The sequence below is a fragment of the Lissotriton vulgaris genome, chromosome 6 (assembly GCF_964263255.1).
Source record: "Lissotriton vulgaris chromosome 6, aLisVul1.2, whole genome shotgun sequence".
Classification (NCBI taxonomy): Eukaryota; Metazoa; Chordata; class Amphibia; order Caudata; family Salamandridae; genus Lissotriton; species Lissotriton vulgaris.
The window spans coordinates 1,507,703,339-1,507,722,714 of record NC_141694.1 but is presented as its reverse complement, the minus strand read 5'-3'; the positions used below and the strand labels follow the sequence as shown (position 1 = coordinate 1,507,722,714).

The following is a 19,376-nucleotide window of genomic DNA, read 5'->3' as shown; positions in this document are numbered from 1 at the left end:
TAGATTTTACTGTCCTCTTAGTTAGAGCAATTAAATTTTTCCACCATAGTTACCTGTACCATACTTATCTCCCTGCATTGAATGTTATGATGCCATGTGCACGCACGAGCTAGTACCTGCACTACCTATTTCCCATACATTTGGGAACCTCTGTGTCTTTTTTAAATGTACCTGTAGGCTCATTTTGACTTTTAATTGTAATTTACCAGTGTATGACTACAAAGGACATTGTCCCACTTTCTGTCCAGGAAGCCGGTATCCCTTAAAGTTTAGGGTAAGAGAGCCCCTGACTCCAATTAACTAAACAGTAGATGCAAATATAGTATATTAGCTTCTTGAACAGTATTTTGATTTTAACATTGCACACAGTGCATGTGTACCTGTTTGCATGTGTGCCATTTGTCAAATATTATGAGTGCTATAAGTCCAGTGGCGTGTTTTGTAGTGTCACCTGCTTGCTCTTGTCACTAATTGTATTTTAAGTCGGCGATTAGGGAAGTTCTTTTAGCTTTTTTTTTTGTTTTTCCTTCTTGTCATTGTTTTCCTTCAAGTTTTAATTTTTCATCTCACCTCACACAATTTCTAAGCATAGTGGCCTTTAGGAGGTAGTTAGGGATCCCTTGCCCTGAACAATACCCCAGACCTGTTTGGGCTTTTAATGTCAGCAGAAACATGTTGGGCTAGCTACTAAAGACAGTGTGAGCCATTGGCCTCAGTCACTGTCCCATTTGTTTTTAATCTTATGTATAGTTCACACTAATAAAGGCAGCTGGCCAGAGAACCGTGAGGTCATTCCCTGATCTAGATCCCTCCATTATCCAGTAGTTTTTTTTATCTAAGAACTCCATCAAGCACCAAGTCTAATAGGAGATCTAGTCTGCCCTGCTGGTGCTACCCTACTAGGGTGGGGAGAGGTTGCCAATGATGAAGCATGACACAATTTTGTATCTGAGGCTTCCTTTCCTATAAGGATGACCTTCCCTTCCTCTTGCACTTACACAGGAATTCTGTGAATGTCCAACTGGGATTTCTGTGTGATCAGGACGGTTGAGGTCGAAAAACGTTGGTTGTTTAAGGTGATGGCAGAAAATAAATAAAACAGTCTTTAATACACATTTCCTGGAGTGCAGGTAACCTTCTTGTTGGGAAATTAAACTGTGATATTCGATTCCATCTCGCTAACTTGCACCGGTCGAGCTGCGCGCCGCGTAGGAAATCAGTTGTTGGGGATATATATGTGCCGCCAAGATGAAGTATTTTATTCTGCTATTCTGAAGATGGTTATAGTTCTTATAGACTTATCTTAATAAATTGCATCTAACAAATCTACTCAAAATGGTTATATCTTGAGAGGTTTGAAACGCCCGCGGGAGCAACTTAGAGACATGACGACTTTGCGACCTTTCGACAGATTATCGGCGCTGAAGGAGGCAGTGCTGCTGTTGGAATTGATGAACATCTACAGGAGCTGCTAGTGGAGGCAATGCTGAAAGAACCCAAGGCATTTGAGTTGAAAATCCATTTGGTAAAGTCTCTGCCACTTCCCCATGAGGGCGATCATCAATGCCAGCTGATAGACTTGGTTGTCTTTCTAGTAAATCTGCAGAGTCAGTTCAGCTTCTCAAAGGTGGCGTCTTCTCTTGCCCACCTGGGCAGCAGCTTCTTCTTGGGCTAGGTATGCCTTCTAGCTGTAGGAGGTGGGCGAGTGAAGCAATGCATGGTGGAGATGTCTGCAGTGAAGGTGATGGGGGACGATCACCTCAGCATACTGCTCCTGCCCAAACTGGAGTCGGAGGTGGGCCACTCCTGCATTGCCCGGCCGCTGCTACAGATGTTGTTAGGGTGTGCTGGGCTCATGCCGGGGCGTTCTATCTTATATTTGGGATCCTCCATCGTTCAGCCCCTCTTTACCAGAACTAGTAGAATTGTTGGCACCGCAAGGGTTTCTGTTGTGGTACCACCAAGCTCTGCACACCTTCTCAGAGTCTCCTTCCTGCACCCCCTGGGATTAGAGCTCCGCCACGTGGCCTTTTTACACAGTGGCTGGAATGGTCATCGATGCCCACACCAGCTTGACGTGATGTTGCCCGAGCTCTATTGACTTGGATTATTCTTAACTGGAACCCTGGGACCCTCTGGTATCTTGTCTCAGTCAGACTTCACCTCCAGCTTCAGAAAGTAGGTGCCGCCTGCTGCCACATGCTCCGTGCACATCAGACACAAAGCTGTGCAACACTGACACATTTCAAAATGTCTACTGTACAGTGGTATGCGTGGAGAGCAGCTTGGGCAAGAGGAGTTGGGGGTGTTTGCATGTAGTGCCCTTGTGCTCATCCCCATGGCGAACCTGGATTAGACAGAACTGTGTGAGCAAGTTTAAATAGAGCACATGTAATGTAGCAGAAAATGGCCTTCATTTAAAATTATTAGCACTGGGGAAAAATAGAAAGTATACCTCCTTTGAGAGTAGATTTTTTTAATATATATATAAGCATTATTTAAAAATGGTAAAATCTAGACCAACCAAAAAATAGAAAACTGTTCTTTAATGTATATTTTCAAAAAGAAAATGTTTGAAGAATATTTAGTTATATGTTTGTTTAAAAGCGGTAGTAAAATGTAGTAGTAAAATATATTGCTAACAGAGATATGTTTGTCCTTCTTAATACCATTTGTTCTGTTAATATGAAATACTAAAAAAACAACCTTTAAACAGGTTTTAAATACAAAGCTTGTTCCTTTAAATGTGTTTGGTTGTTTGGTGGTAGGGACGGGTGAAAAACATCTCCTAAGTGCTGAGCTTCCCACATAGGCCCTCAACAAGTACCAAACCTTGTCAGTCACTTACTCATAGTGTAGTATGCCATCCATCCAACAGTACCATTTGGCGCCTCGCAGTCGGTTGTCTAGCAATATGCACCAGGGTCAGACTGGCCAATAGAGCAGCATGGTAGTGCCAGAAGGGGTAGTCTAACAGGTCAGTGTGCTGGCTGTTTTATTTCCTTGTTTGTAGGATGTTGTTTGCCTAGTTAATGAGCAAGAGGGACGGTTTTACAGGTTGATTTTCCTGATATATTTACAAACATTTCCTGCAGCAAGCAAAAATGCCTGCCTTGCTTAACATTTATATAGAGTGTCTTCACAAGATGAACACTGCCAGATTGCAAATGTGGTCAATTTTTTGTTTTTTTTAGCTACCTGATTTGCTTAAAGAGTCCATTTTTGTTTTGGTGCTCAGGTCCAACCGGTTCAAGGACTTTTGATGACCCGGGCAGAAATGGAACACATGAGTTCCCTCTAATTTGCATACAGCATGAAATTCAGTGGCATAACGAACACCCCCGCAGCCCCCACAGCCCCCGCAGCCCCACTCTTCTATATATGAAGGGGGGCCCCCTCAGCTGGTTTGTCCAGGGTGTATGTCTTGTCTCCTGTAAATCAGATGCAGTTTGCAGCCTGCTTTGAGTCTCTCTGCTCTGACGCGGGCTGACTCAGAAGTGAAGAGAAACAAATTAACAATTTGTGTTTCTCTTTCACTGCCAGCCTGCCAGGCCCCTTACAAGAACAGATAGCCCCCCCACTCCTCCTCACAGAAAGCGTCTTCCTTAGAGCACGCGCTGCTTGTCTGAGGGGAAGAGGCTGCACAGAACTTATTGGGGCAGAGATAAGGTTGCTACCTTTAATTGCATCAGTCAAATATAGCCATCCGTTCACAGTTTAACATTCCGCAAAGGCCCCAGTATTGTTCTGAAATAGAACTTTATAGGAAATCATTGTCATTCATTTGAATATGGCCTTTCTGTTTTTGTCAGTGTTGGAAAACGAGGCAGCATCTGTGAGGCCTGCACAAATAACATGACTACATTTGTCCTTCACTGGGAACCAAACACCCAATTGTAGCGCCTGACTCTCAGAGGGTAGCGTTGCAGAGTAGTCTGAGGCTTACTCAAGGGAGGTGGTGTGGGCTAGTAATCGCCATTTGCAGGTGCACAAAAATAACACTCCATAATTGATTGTCCAGTCTGTACTTTGCTTTATAAAAGTAAGAGTACATTTATTAAACACACACACTACTCAATACTATGCACCAATTTACAAATATACATAAGCTGTTGGAATTACTTTGTGACATTGCATAACATCTCCACCCCTCTCGCAGGGGGGTGGGGTCTAGTACCACCACTCCCATGTATGCACATCATTCTGTCCCCAAAATGCGGGTAGTTGAACATAATCTGGAGCATGGGCCCTGCGCACTGGCACCATCCCAGTGGCGACACACCCAATTACCTCAACAAGCATTAAAAATGGGTATACCTGCCTTGGTGACACATGACCCTGACTGTGCATCTCCTACTGACCATAAAGTATGCACTTCTTTATCTTAGGGGCTACCAGTCTGGGGTCTTCACCTAAATGAAGCAGCAAGAATATATGTTTACTCACACTTTAGAATGAAAGCACTCAGCACATTTGGGTCTCATTAGAATGCTTTGCAATTACAGCCCCTAAAGACATCACTTGTGAAATCACAGGATTACTGTCTATACAGCCAGACACCCTAGCAGGAATGTCTGACAACATAACCCCACTTGATTATGACATTGCCATACACCAGTACTTCACATTACACATGTGACCTTCAGTCCCTTTAAAAGAAATAACCATTAGTTGCAATTACACCTCTTCACCTCCAGGGAAATAACCATTTCGATGCAATTACACTTCTTCACCTCCAAGGGATGCCCTCCTCCGGACATTCCACCATTCAGGTCTTCATCCCTTGGTGCACTTTCCACAACACCCCTAGCTGTAGAACAAAGGTTCCAGCTCAAGAGATGTTTATATGCTGGCTGGGCCCTTGAGGGGTTATTCTTTTGAGTCCCTCAGACACTGAGAGTGGGACCTTTCATCTTCATGCTGGGGAAGACTGCGTGGCTACTGCAGCTCTCCTGGCACCTGTGATTCATGTGGTAGGGACCCCGTCCTCCTGCGGCCACCACAAATAAAGAACACGCTGTTTTGACACTGCAGGCCAGTCCCTGCCTGCAGGGCATTATGGGTAGACTCGCATTACTGATGAGCGGCTCTCCCGCTGCTTCGGGGAGAGCCGCGCTGTGGCCTCCGGCCGCGTCTTGGGCCTCGGTGGGGGGCCCGGTCCCACCCGGACCCCCAGGTGAGGTTAGGCGGCTCGGGAAGCCCACCCCTGGCCGCTTCGCAACTTGTCTGGGGCCCGGTCCCACCGGGGCTCCTGGCTCCTTCATCACCTCGGGGAGCCCTGATCCCACCCGGGGTCCCAATGCCGCTCCATTGTTGGAGGGCAGCCCGGGGAGCCCACCCCCGGCTACCCCCACCGTTTCCCCGCCCGGCCAGCACCCTTGTGTGTCTCCGCAGGAGCCAGCACGACTCTTCTTGTCTGCCCACTCCGGCGGGCTTACGCAGACTCCAGCAGTCCCATCGGGACCTAGGGGGAGTGCGGTGACACTCCCCCAGCCTTCTCCTCGTCATCGGGGCCCGGGGATGGGGTCTCGGGCCCCTGGATATCTTTGGGGGGCACGATGGTGCTCCCCCCTCCTTCACCTTCGGTGGGGCATTTCCACGGGGAGCGCAATGGCACTCCCGGTTGACTTCGGGGCCGGGGGATGCGGTCCCGGGCCCCTCCAGTCCTCTTCGCGGGGGGCGCGACAGACATCTGCACTATTTTCTCTATGCTTTTTTTATTGTATGCATTGTCTAGAATATCACTAGTGTCTTTAGAAGCAAATTGTAGGGGGGCATACATTAGCCATGGTTAAACTGGTGGCTCTAATTTATGAGATAAAGTAGTCCCTTCCATATATTATAAGGATAATGCAACTCACTGAGGAGTTCCATGACCTTATAGCGCCGTGATACTCATAGTACGGCTTGTGGGCCGCCAGCAGCTTGGCAAGCCTTCCTTGGCGGCCCGTGGACAGTGCAGGTAATTTACCCATGGCCCCCCAGAGAGAAAGAGAGAGAAAGTGGAAAAAGAGAGATAAAGTGGAGAGAGAGTGAGAATGGAGAGAGAGAGTGGAGAGAGAGTGAGGAGAGAGAGTGTGGAGGGAGAGACAGTAGAGAGAGAGAGAGAGTGGAGAGAGAGTGGAGACGGAGAGTACAGAGAGATACTGACTGACTGAGATACTGACTGAACGAGAGACTGACTGACAGAGAGAGACAGAGACTGACTGACAGAGAGAATAACTGACAGAGAGAGAGACTGGCTCATAGAAAGAGACTGAGTAAGAGAGACTGACTGACTGAGAGACACTGACTGACTGATAGAGAGACTGACTGACTGATAGAGAGACTGACTAACTGAGGTAGAAAGTGACTGACTGAGAGCGAGACTGACTGACTAAGAGAGAGAGAGAGAGAGAGAGAGAGAGACTGACTGAGGGAGACTGACTAACTGACTGACAGAGAGAGACTGGCTGATAGAAAGAGACTGACAGAAATTTACTGGCTGATAGACAGAGACTTACTGAGAGAGACTGACAGAGAGGCTGACTGGCTGAGAGAGAGACTGACTGGCAGAGAGAGAGACTGACTGACTGAGAGACTGACTGACTGTGGTAGATATAGACTGGCTGAGTGAGAGAGACTGACTGACAGAGAGAGAGAGACTGAGAGAGAGAGAGACTGGCAGAGAGAGACCGAGAGAGAGAGACTGACTGAGAGAGAGACTGACTGAGAGAGAGACTGACTGACTGAGAGAGAGACTGACAGAGAGAGAGACTGTCTGACTGACAGAGAGAGACTAACTGACAGAGAGACTGAATGACTGACTGACTGAGAGAGAGAGAGAGAGAGACTGAATGACTAAGACAGAGACTGACTGACAGAAAAAGAGAGACTGACAAAGAGAGAGAGACTGACTGACAGAGAGACTAAGACTGACAGAGAGAGACGGACTGACTGACAGAGAGACTGAGAGAGAGAGACAGACACTGACTGACTGAGAGACTGACTGACAGAGAGAGAGACTGACAGAGAGAGATACTGAATGAGAGAGACTTACAAAGAGAGACTGACTGACCGGGAGAGAGACTGATTGACAGGGAGAGAGACTGACTCACAGAGAGAGAGACTGACTGACTGAGAGAGAGAGAGACTGACTGACAGAGAGAGAGACTGTGATGGAATTGGGGTCAAAGTGTGTATGAAGCTATGCAATGCCTCTTAATACATTTTTATTAGCAGACAATAGCAATCTTATCAAAAAGTGCTCTTTGCAGTTACATCTGCTTTTGAAATGCAGCATTGTCTAATGTTTTGAAACAGGTTTGATTTTTTACACTCTAGTCCCCCCCCACTGTCCCCACAACCCTCCCACTGACCCCACCCCTACCGGTGCGACCCTCAGCCACAAACCACACTGTAATTTTGGCCCCTGACAGAAAGTTTGTGTGTACCCATGATATAGCGGAACGAGGCCAAAGGTGACTCACAATATCATTATCATCTACGGCAGCAGGTACTTTATTCCATGTAATACAAGGTATCACCCTCACCTTTCCCACGAGCCACTTAAATCCTTGGTGTTTAGCTATTGGTGTAACAATAGCCCCAGCAGCACCCATGGTGCGGAGGGGCCCCGGGCTTCAGGTTGCCCTCTTCTGGACTGTGCACGGGTGGTGAGGTCCCTGTCCTTACAGCTACTGACTGGGTCCAGGGTATGGGGGGGGACCCTCTGTGAAATTTGCAGGGGGCCCCCTTAGGTTTCCTTATGCCACTGATGAAATCACAGGGAGTGCCATCAATTGATTATTGTTGAGCAACTTTGCAAGAAGCTATTGTTTTTCTTGGTGTGAATTTCAGTTGTATCTTGCTGCCCCGCGTGATTATACCTCATTAACTTGAATGCCTCTGTTGTATTCAATCTTTTGATCCTTTCCACCAGTTGCTGCATAGTTAGTTCATAAAATGCCGATGTAAAAAACACAAAACAAACAAAAATACAGCCAGGCTGTGGGTTGGGTATTGGCTGCCAAAATCGTCTGGGATTCAAAAGATAATTAGCGACAGTTGGCATTTATTATTTCCCTTCAAATTTTTTTTTTTTTCCAGAACAAAAACGTTTCTAAAATTGAGGAAAGAGTTGTGATGTTTTCATGTTAGTTCTTCTTGGTTGTATATCTATTTCTGGTTTCTGTAGACCTGTGAATTATTTAAGAATTCTTTAGGTTGAAAGTTATTTTGGGTATGCAGAGGCCCGCTAGGGATGTTTGTCCCCAGTTTTATTTAGGCCGCAAGGTGGCCTGTATGTGAAGACTGGTAGGAGTCAAGGATAAACGTGGCGATCATCTTTTCAATTATCCTTTCGCTGTTTTAAACGTAGCTCAGTGTCGGCCCTCTACATACGTTTGCATCTCAAATGAGCCAGTTGTCCAAGGGCATGCCATGTAATGAGGAGCTCGCCATCTCAGGAGAAAGGGAGAAAAAAGACATGTTGAATTAGTGAGGAAGACACAAACCTTAATCATTTGCCTTTCCTACTGCTATTGCATCCGCATCTCTCTTCTCTTCTACATGATCTCGTTTAGGAAGATATTTGATGAGTCTTGTTCGCCTTATTGTTTACTGGCATGCGATGATCAAAAGATAAAAGGGGAAATTCAAATGCAAAAAAAACAATTTAATTTCCAAATGAGCTTAGCCTCCTCAAACTGCTGCAAGCATGCTTATGCCTACAAAAACAAGCTCATGTCTGGAAAACTGTCTGCACTCAGAAAAACTCTGAATGCCTGGAATACTCAGTTTTATAACTAGTACTTCAATCTCTGTAAGCAAGCAAACAGGCAACGGAGAAATATGAAAAAAGAAAAGCTGACAGTCATTATCACGGGCTGACCTGAAAGCAAGACGTGGCCTGGAGGGATGTCCATCAAGCATCCCAGAAGAATATCCCTCTTGCAGCCCTCCATGTTTGAATATGTGGTGTGCAGAGGTGCCTGTGAGGGGTCAGATTGGGTTTCTATGGTAACTGGGAGGGAAGACCTGGATCATTGAAGCTCTATTTCAAAACAAAGCTTTAGAAATTCCCTTCACCTTTTTCGTTGTGAACAAGGAGGAATCTCAACCTTTGCGTAAAGCAGCCTATAGCAGCACGAGCGTGTTTCCTAAGACGTTAACAAACGTAAACAATATGGTGTTCACCATATGTAGATAATGGTGAGTTTGCCGCTGGCTTTTGTGAGTCTTACAACTGTAGCCCCAGTGGGGCAGACCCACAGTGGCCTTGACCTCTATAGCTGGCAGCTATCACTGATGCTGCAGGTGTAGTGGCATCGCAGCCCAATGCCCTGAGAGGCCCACTGAGCCCTGACAATTGCTGCATGTACTGCCCCAACAGCAATCAAAGCGGCCATTTTCCTTTCATGCACTAGTACCCACTCCTTACATCAGCCTCACTGCTCACCTCATCAGTATCTGTTCCACTGTGATTCATGCTGGTCCAGGGTCTACCCTCCTCCTCTGATGCTCAAGGCCTTGCAGCTGGGGGTTTTCTGCATTGTGTTATGCCTGTGCAGGCATCCACTCTGTCAGTGTGTTTATTTGAAGAGGATGCTATAGAGCCACAAACACAGCGGATACATTATTTACACTACAAGCTGCAATTATTCATTCGATTCCGCAGTGTATACCTGTACAAAATCATAGGGAGGGGCATAAAGTAATTAAAAAATAGTTATAGCCATCAGTAATAAATGCTTTGGACTATGTATTGAATAATGAATATGTATTGAGTATGAATAATGTTACTGACTTTCATTAGTCCTTATTAATAATGCATTTAGATTTCTGTATTTGATTTATGTTTGTTTGCGAGGCATTACTGCTTGTATGAAGGACAGAGGTGAAGGTTTTATTCATGCACACCATTTTTCCATATATTCACATTAATGAAACATGGCAGCAACTTGTTTAAAAATTCCATTGTTTTTAATTTCATTTTTCTTATTTAAGTAGAAGGATACGCATTGCATTGATGAATTTATTTATCTGACAGAACCTGAAGGGTTATGCTCCAGCAGTAGAAAACAGTGCTTACCAAAACAATTTGACCTTTCTGTTCTTGTGACTCATTTTGCCACAAAAGCAATATGTAGTCTGTTGCACTCTATGGTTATGTGCAGCTCTATGGCATAGGGTGATCTTTTATGGAATGTCCAAGTGGAATTGTACGGTTGAAGCGTTAACCGATATTCTTCAAGGAGCTGTGGAGTTGTTAGTCAATAAAACATGTATCTCCCAAAATCCACATTCTCGGGGTCGTTGCTACACAGTGTCATGGGGCGACCCCTAAATGACGTCGTCGTTAGTTACCGCTACAGATGACAGGAGGTCCTAATATTTCTTGGAAATTGTTATAGAACAGGGGTTGACCTAATTTAGTCAAAGGACCTGGGTATTTGATAATATAGAAAACAGTTGGTCCTCGACCTATATTCAACATATAAAACAATTATTGCATTTGGTTAAGTTAATTTTTGTCAAACCAAGAGTAAATCTGTATTGTTGGTTAAATAGGTATACTAGCCCACATTGACAAGATATCATACAAAAAGCACCAAAAACCTTGGGATTTGAAAAGAATCCAACCGGATTGACTTGTTTAATATACAATTCAACAAAATTAAGAATTTAGCATATCTTTATACACATATTTACATTAATAATAAACAAAGGTATATTCCTACAATAAAAGAGAAGCGTGCACAGAGAAAGATCAAAGTATGTGCTCAAGTAAATGATCAAGGGGATCAGAGAAACAAAGTGCAGATTACTTATATACAAGAAATTGAGCCTGCCCTAGAGAACGCTTGCAAAAAATGTACTTCTTTCTTACTAGCTTGTAGTTATACAAAATTCTGTTGTCCTTAATTTGCACAGTTGGCAAAGGGATTTGGAAATTGGGCAAGGGGCAGGGATTATTAGATTGCTAAATTCGCTGTCCAGAGCACGGAGGAATTAATCTTCTAACAAACGTGCTGCACGACTTGCCTGCTCCACTTCGCGTTATGGAATGCGGAATTTAGCAATTCAACTCACTTTCTTTGGAAAGCATCCCCGAACTAAGCGGTGGTGTAAATTTGTGAACAACTAATTTTTGAGTGCGGACAAAACGTCGCACGGATGTTGATGCACTACAGAAGGGTGCCCAATGACAATGGTTTTTAACCTGCGTGCACTCTGAAAGACTTTTTGCGCCCCCTCCCTATATCCCGTCCTGATGAAGACCCTGTGTTGAGGATTCGAATTACCCGTTTTATGGTTGTGTCGAAACGTCGACAATTCCCTGTGGGAGCCTGCACCTAATAATCCCTGCCCCTTGCCCCATTTCCAAATCCCTTTGCCAACTGTGCAAATTAAGGACAACGGAATTTTGTATAACTACAAGCTAGTAAAAAAGAAGTACATTTTTTGCAAGCGTTCTCTAGGGCAGGCTCAATTTCTTGTATATAAGTAATCTGCACTTTGTTTCTCTGATCCCCTTGATCATTCACTTGAGCACATACTTTGATCTTTCTCTGTGCACGCTTCTCTTTTATTGTAGGAATATACCTTTGTTTATTATTAATGTAAATATGTGTATAAAGATATGCTAAATTCTTAATTTTGTTGAATTGTATATTAAACAAGTCAATCCGGTTGGATTCTTTTCAAATCCCAAGGTTTTTGGTGCTTTCTGTATGATATCTTGACAATGTGGGCTAGTATACCTATTTAACCAACAATACAGATTTACTCTTGGTTTGACAAAAATTAACTTAACCAAATGCACTAATATTTCTTGGAGCAGGCTGGGACTGTGAGCGACTGAATGGAAACACAGAGGGCGGACAGCTTCAGAGACAGCGCCACCATCTGGTTGTTAGAGTGCTAATGCACCAACACCTGATATCAAACATATTTATTTCTCATTTGCTATTTGTCCTGACACACGAACGGTCCTAATATGAAAGATTTAATAAAACAGCTAATGGAGAGATGTGTAATGCAAGAGCTGATACACTGAACTGGCATCTAAATGTCGAGATGAATAATCCTTGTAAAGGCGAATATAACTTAAAACCCTATATCAAACTCCTCACCCTGTTATTATAGTTATGGTGGAAGCCAATAGCACGTGATCAAATATTCATAAAACCTAATATGAAATATATTTCATTACACAGCTAGAGGCGTAGAGAGGGCAGCTGAAATCCAGAGAAACAATGCTTCCTGGAATATTGAAAGCTCAGGGAAAGCATCCAATTTTGTTCACCATTCCGAGTTAGCCTCAAGTGATGCATTGGTAGATTGACTTGCTGTAATGCCTGCCAACAGAGGCGCTGATCTTACCCCTGAGACTAAGTCGAAGAGGTACATCGATAAATAAAGCGGTTGCAGGCGGTCTGTGCCTAACAGTCTCACATGTGTGGCTTCCAGCACGAGGCCTGCGCTCATTAATAATGTCTTAGTAGCAGAGGAGCACATTCTGTGTAACAGGCAGCTTACCTAAATATGTGTTAATATGAGACGTATACATACATATGATATGATACATATGCGAAATTAGTACCTCGATGGAGAGTAGAAAACTACTGAGCAGATTTTGGTGCTCTCTTGTTGTGTGTTTATGTTTGAATGTTTTGGCTCCCGGCTCGCTCGAGATATCCCATTCTAGAACATCTGATCGATGCCCTGAGTCAAGACAGGCAGTGGTGGAGAGGCGACCGGAGCAGGAAGAAATGTATCAGATGGTGCTCTCCTTTTGAGGAATAAAGTACCAATTGCTCATCCAACTGGCATCATTTCATACTTAACATCTCATGTGTGGAAAATAGCTTAATTCCCCAAGGAGGTGTGAGGAACTAGGTAGAAAAGGTTGATAGGTTTTTTTAGACACTGCTTGCTACCGAAGATATACTGACCCTGCGATATTTGTGTATCACATTTGTGCGTATGATACCTTCCCACTAGAACAGAGCAACGTTCATGGAATAATTAATCTATCTTTGTGTCAGGAATCCATCATTGAGAATGATCCTGTGCCATGCATGGAACATTTGATAGGCACAGAGGTCTCTGTTTTACTCTAGAGAATATTTCATAAATGTATGAGCACATCATTGAGATTGTCACATAATGTTTCTAGCACATCAGTCGCACAGCGTGTGCCTTTCGAACAGCAGATTATCACAATGACAACTGAAGGAAGCCCACAGCTTTGATGAGTCCCATAGCAGTGCTGCAGGTGAGTTCTGTTGACCCTCCCATATAGAATGTTGGTATGATGACACACTAATGTGCACCAGAGCAGGTATAGGAACAGTGTTATGGCAAAAAAAACAATTATGATACAGGCTGTTACAGAATAATATCGAATAGTGGAAAGTTGCATGGTGAGTCAGAGGCAAACAATGTCTGAAATTGAGTGTGAGCACTTTGGCTTGTGCTCAAATGAAGAGTGATAAGATTCACAAAATGTACTATATTACTTCATGTCATACACGCAGGTGTGCTTCTCTGGACTACACTACATTTGTTCATTCAACGGATCTATCAAGTTAAGAAAAACACATAAACTATTCTAAAATGGGAATATCTGATCATTTCCTATTGGCAATGTCGTTAAAATGTTGTATCATGCATAGACCTGATCGGTGGAACACTGTTCCATGAGTGGTCAGGAAGAAGAATTCAATGTTACATCATAGGGAAATACATGATCAACAACATTCAAATCATTTTGCCTTTAATCAGCCAAAATTGCAAATGCAAGTAAACGAGATGATGTTTGTAAGGAGAGAAGGCAGGTACCAAATTGAATGGAAAAAGTCAGTGAAAAGCCTCTCTAAATGGTAAAACATTAACGTTTGCATCTGCTGCTACTGTGACAAATATTCATTATGACAGAGGAATATAGATTATTGTTTCAAGGAGGTCCCATGGAATTATACTCTAGCAAACAGTGCAGTTAATGGGTTCTGGTAAGTTCAAGTGCTTTTGTTGACTGTGATTGAAATTTGAAGGATTGTTAACTTTGACAAGTGAGGCCTATGTGTAGAATGTAGTTTCTATATAACTAATTCACATCCTTGGAGACCTGTGAATATTTAGGTGGGAAAGGGAATATCATCAATATGCAACATTAATACGTACAAATGTTAAGCATTATCTAGGTAGATGGATATAGGGGTAAACCGCTTTTTAATTTTCTATGGGTCGCCGGTTGCATAGACAGGAGCATTGCCAAAAGCCACCAGTTATCTTCTGTTTTACATGGTATTGACAGCATGTAATCAAATAGGGAGAAAATTGATAGATCTAATCCCCCGACCTGTAAGGACTGCATTATGCACATCTATAAAAAATGTAAGCAGGCTCGCAGATGTATACACAGTGCAAAAGATGAGTTTTGGTCTCCTATGATAGAATGGCTTGTGACAAATGAATATGGGTCGAAAGACTAAAACACCGGAATGCTTAACTCATTCAGTTGACTTTGAGACACAAAAAGTCTCGTCCCTGCTTCATTCAAATCTGAATTGAACATGGCTAAGCAGCTTACGCGCATGATTTGTGTTGTTGCAAGGGGAGTTGGGGAATCAGGCACAGAATTACAAAAGTGATGAGGACCTAAGGAGAAAAAAAACATTATCTAGGTAGAAAAACGATTGTCACATTACTAAGATGAACAGAAGTGCCACTTCCAATCTTCTGCTGTTTGTACTGCCGATGTCCCCTCTGCAGCATGTATTGGTGTTGATGCTCCTAGAAAAATATTAGGTGGCATTTAGTGTTATGGATACATGACATCTTGCTTCATGCACAACAACTGACATTTTACATATTTAAAAAACTCAGGTCTATATGAATCTGCTATGCATAATCCAAGAAAATTACTCACACAGACACTATTTTGTTATTACTGAGAACACCAAGATATAAGGGATAAAGTACCCCTTGCCATGCATTATAAGGATATTGCAGGTCATCGAGGAGTTTCTCAACCATATAGTGGAACAAGGTCGAAGGCCATATTGCTTTATAAGGGTATGGAACTCTAGGTACCTTGCAATAGCCGTATCATGTTTGACAGGGGGCACTTTATCCCATATAATACATGGTCACACCATCATCTTTCCCACAAACCACTAAAAACCTTGGGGCCATATTTACTAACCTTTCACGCAATGCAGTGTAGCAAAGTACCTTTCTGAACTGCAGTGCATGTAAGGATGTGAGCAGAAATGCAGCATATCTACTAATATATAGCACATTTCTTCCCTCTCATAGGTGTGGCACACTTGAGGCAGCCTAGTGCCAATGCATGCATCCTTGCACCATGGTGCAAGGGTGCCTGCGTTACAAGGAGAATTGTTTTTGTGCAGGAAGGACCACCTTCCTGTCAAAAACAATCTCATGAAGCATTTTCCTCTTTCTCTGTGTGCTCCAGATTGTAGAACACACAGAACGAGAAGAAACAAAGATTTTCTTGCTTGTTACACCATCCACAGGGAGGCATAGCGATTTCATGCAATCCCAGGTTTACGAACCTTTGTAAATGGGTGATTGCAAGAAACCCATGGGTGTGGGTGGATGCATGAGAACGCCTCCCAAAATAAAATGTAACAGTGCAGCGCAAGCAGCTGTATTCCGTTACATTTGTTTTACAAAGCCACACAAGGCAGCGCAAACCGCCCCTTGCATGGATTTATAAATATCTACTTGTATTTTGCGTCATGGATGCGCCACAGAAGTGGTGCAACCATAACGCAAAATGTTGGCAAATCTGGGCTTTGTTGCATAGCTCTTTCATATGAAAGAGCCAGCATGTTTGCAAACACAAAGAATACATATGAAACCACTAGTGCATTACTTATTTGTCACAAACAGATATTAGAAACAGTTCAATAGAAATCATTTTTTTATTTTCTTTTACTTTAACAGGTTAGTAGGTATTTCCATTTTACAGCAATGCAATAATATGAACAAAGAAAAAACAAAATGGTATAGACGTGAAGTTAAGGGGGTGCATTGATTTCCGTTTAACACCTGCGAGTCAAATAATAGTTAAACCATTTATACACTTCAGACGTCAACATCAATTAGGATAGTATAATTCACTGAATGAGAGCAGACTTCAAAATGCATTGGTTGCTTCAACTGCCAGAATATTTTCTGTGGTTTATTTACTCCTCGTGGAAAGAAGGATAGAGAGAGAAGAGGAGATAGAAGAAAGGGGGAGGAAAGCAAGAAAGGGAAGTGTGGGGGTGAATATTCCAAGTATTTCGTTGAACGGGGAGGTAAACCATCCCTTCCTCCAATAAATGTCCTGAAGTGTGAAATTCTGAGTAATAGAAGTCAGTTTCAAACAAAAAATTGAACTTGCTCAGAATGTGTGGAATCATGCAGAAAGATTCTAACATTCCTCTATCAAAGGAGTGCAAAAAAATAAAAATGTTCTGTCTCCTTGTCATTGTAAGCTAAATAATAGAGCTGAAGAAAGAAAAGCCCCTTGTGTTTTAGTTGCTTTAGACAGCTGCTTCAATTAGGCTCCGTGGCCTGACCTGCCTTTCACCTCAGCTGCTGGCTCTGGCAGCAGACATGGTGACTTCAGAACTCGACTGTAAAAACTTGCATTAGTCAAGTTCTGACCTCTTTTGTTTCTCTCTATCAAATCCAGCCCCTCCCTCCTGAAATTCAGAAAATCTCTCAAAACTCACCTCTTCCCAACCCCCGACTACTAACAGCGTTCACTCATGCTTCCCTCTCACTCACTCAGTCTTAAAGCGCCATGAAGCTTCGGTGTTAGCGCGCTCTACAAATGACACTTAACATAACATAACATAACATAATTGGTGACTAGTTGCATCGCGAGTCGCGGATTATAAAGAAATTAGATACCTGTGTTTACACAGTGTTCCAGAATACCATTTATTAAAAATATATAATCTTTAATTCTAAAATGTCTGTTATGTCTTATGCATATACATCAGACACTTGGTGGTTAATAGCAAAGTAGTATCATTGAAAATGCTCAACATCGAGAAAGCTGCAGAACAGCTAGCAGACTAGGAGTAGACAATTTGCAAAGGGTAGTTGATTGCAGAGTATGAGTGAATGGCACTTACAATACAGCACACATTCACATAAAACAGGAAAATCAGCTTGCCTAGACCAAGAACGCGTGTTACAGTTAACAGATGGTTGAACTTCAACTATTAGGAGATTAGGAGGTAGAGCATTTCACCTTTCCAGGCCAACACATCGACTCAGAGGTGCTGTACTTGTTTCATTGTCCACTTTATGCGAATGGCCCTGACCAGGTGATGGTGGACATACTCCTTACTTGTCTTCTTCTCATGGTGGAGGTTGGAAAACCCTGTCCCTCTCTACTACCTCTAACCAGTATACATGGCAGATACCACACTATGAGGTGAATTATAACACCCAGCCTTTTGGCATCACAGGCACCGCCTTGAATGGTGCTTTCAAACCTACAAGGCATCCTGATTAGCTATGTTAACAACTCTTGAAACAGGAACACAAACCGAAATATAGAAATGACACCACAAAAACTGAACAAAGGCACAACAAAATGTTAAAAGTTGTAGAAGCAAGACAAATAGACAATTCTGTGGCACAGACCCAAAGAAGCCCCACAGGATACACAAAATGGCGAAGAGACCAAAAAACACTCAAAAGCAACCCTGCTCACAAACAAATTCAAGAACTCCCTCACAACATGACACACCTAAACTCATACACAACCCCCCAAATAAAACTATTGCATAGGCGTGCAAGGCAGGGAAAAGCATTCTTGACATTTTGTGAAGCAAAAGTAGTACAATGGAATACAAATGGGCGATTGCATGAATTTGTGTGAATGTTCTTATCTTTGCATGATATTATCACGCAGTGGTGAACATCGCGATTGGGTGAATTTGCGTGAATTTCCCTGTCCTTTCCATGACAGAGTGCTGAGCAATTTGAGTGCTTCTTGAGTGATCATCTTGGTCAGAGGCACACACAAAACCCGTAGCTGAATACTGTACGATAGCATGTTCAATATTGCTTGCTTTTCTATATGTAACACTGCTAAATACTAGAATGTCAGCAAGTGCCACACACGAGGTGTCATTAGTTGGGCTGTAAATACATACAATTCCAAGATAACAATGCATGAAAGAGTTCAATATTTAACTTTTTATGAAATATGTGTTCTGTTGCTTACTCACTAACATGTGTCATACAGCATGTGCTTTCAAAGCAGAGCAGCAGTATCTGGGTTGAATTCAAGCCAAGCACGAGCAGTGTGAATTCCGCTTTCCTCCTCTGCCTGTCCCCATCTCTGTTCGCATTACTCAGTGACAAAGGCATGCAGATGTGCGAAATGTGTGTGGGAATAGATTATTAGAGAGTGGAGAAAGCTTTCTGGACTGCTAGTCAGTGGACTTATACTTACTTGCATTTCAAAACTGTCTAGTGGCTTATGTGTGCTGTATTTCATTTTGCACTTCTTCCTTGACAGCCAACAAGCACATAATAATTCAAATCCCCGGGTCAGGTCGAAGTGGGTGGTATCTGAGGGGCACAACATGCCCATACTGTTTTAAATGTGACAAAAACAGTCCCCCTACTTTATGTTAAAATGAGTCCTCAACCTCCCACAGTTTATTGAGTTGTTCTATGTTTTAATGTTAAATAATTAAATGCATACTTAGGGGCAGATTTACAATAACTGGCGCATCCCTGCAATAGCCTTAAATTTATATGCAAATGCAGCTTTGGAATCAAATGCATTTCCATAGTCTCAAGCAACCTTATTCTTACATATACTCACCCCTAAGGTGTTCCCTAGCTTCCCCGGGGGGAGGATGGCATGTTTTATTAGCATGGACATGATAAAATATGTTTTAAATGCCCTGGTGAGGGAAAAACTCAGAATTTTGTTTTCCCCATTGTAGAGAATTTGCACCGTAGACTAACATTGGAATTACTTATTAAAGTATAAATATTGACTGGGCGTGGCTTGGACAGCAGTGCCAATGGCTGCCTGATTCTGTCTCTCCAAACAGCGCAGGGCACTGAGCGGCATTACTGGAGTGATAAATCTGGTATATATATACCCGGCACCTGGATAATGGCTCTACATCCCAACCACCATCTCTGAAGAGTTAAAAAGGTTACGTAGCGTGCAGGCAAGGGATGTTAACACAATATAAAAAACTCCCACTCTGAGCTCCGTGACAAAATAGCAGCAACCATTGCAGCTCACAGCTGAAGGGCTTATGGCCCGTGAATACGGCTGATTCGGTTCCCATCAACTGCCCGCTGATGTTTACCGCTTTTTACCACCAAGT

General features: G+C 43.0%; 1 pseudogene; it reads left to right on the top strand.

Annotated features, from left to right (window-relative positions):
- The first annotated feature begins 1,385 nt into the window (after positions 1-1,385).
- Positions 1,386-2,101, top strand: LOC147709072 (centromere protein M pseudogene; annotated as a pseudogene).
- The last annotated feature ends 17,275 nt before the right edge of the window (positions 2,102-19,376 follow it).